Source organism: Glycine max, chromosome 5 (assembly GCF_000004515.6).
Source record: "Glycine max cultivar Williams 82 chromosome 5, Glycine_max_v4.0, whole genome shotgun sequence".
In the NCBI taxonomy this organism is placed as follows: Eukaryota; Viridiplantae; Streptophyta; class Magnoliopsida; order Fabales; family Fabaceae; genus Glycine; species Glycine max.
This window is the reverse complement of record NC_038241.2, coordinates 11,021,224-11,022,037: the sequence shown is the minus strand read 5'-3', so window position 1 is coordinate 11,022,037 and position 814 is coordinate 11,021,224. Positions and strand designations below refer to the sequence as shown.

General features: G+C 37.3%; 1 non-coding gene across 1 annotated transcript; it reads right to left on the bottom strand.

Moving 5' to 3' along the window:
* Positions 1–364: 364 nt before the first annotated feature.
* Positions 365–443, bottom strand: LOC113001744 (small nucleolar RNA J33). Its single transcript, XR_003267231.1, has one exon. It is a non-coding gene; the product is annotated as a small nucleolar RNA J33 (small nucleolar RNA).
* Positions 444–814: the final 371 nt, after the last annotated feature.

Below are 814 nucleotides of genomic sequence, written 5' to 3'. Positions count from 1 at the left end.
CCATGTCATGAAATCACTAGAGGAAAACTTACTTCAGTGATCTTGCAAGAACTCTTTGACCAATTATGACAAAGCTTGTTTCTTGATTTGACATATAAGGATCTATGGCTCTTTTTATCTTCCTCAGATGGAACAATAACTGCTTTATAGCCATCAAGTATCTCTGCCCACAAGATTGCAGAAAACCATACAATCAGCTATTCTTGGTAGATAACTATTCTTTTGTCATACATAACGAATTTCATATAAGTGACAGTTATGTATAAACCATGGCCTAGGATTTGAAAAGGCTATAGATGATATGCCTGCCATTTCCACAGTATCAACTAGACTAAGGTAAATAGCTCATGTTAAAAGGAAATCTTATTTACCCTGTTCATTTGCCATATCAAGAAAAGCCTGAAGCTTAATAGCCCGCCGGTAGTACATCATTCCCCTTACTGCATTAATGTATAAGTACAATAGGAAAAATATTAATCCACCAAACCCTGTCTGTGGGGATGGAGAGGGTGGAAGTCACCGTTACCTATCCTGCTAAGAGTTACTCCTCGTAACGAGGCCCAGTGTCGTAGCTGCAATATGTGTTCATCTTTCTTCCATATCTCACTATCTTTCTTACAATCAAGTCGTTCCATGAAGTTAGTCCACTCATCTGGTAAAAATACTACAATTTAGCCAGTCCTTTTTCTACTAGTAAATTACAGTCAAGATATGTAGTGTTAGTTATTATAGACCAGGGTAGATCTTTTGCAGGTAATATATGATTGACGCACCATCTTCATTTTCAAGCTCAAGGTCATTCTTCGAATAGGCA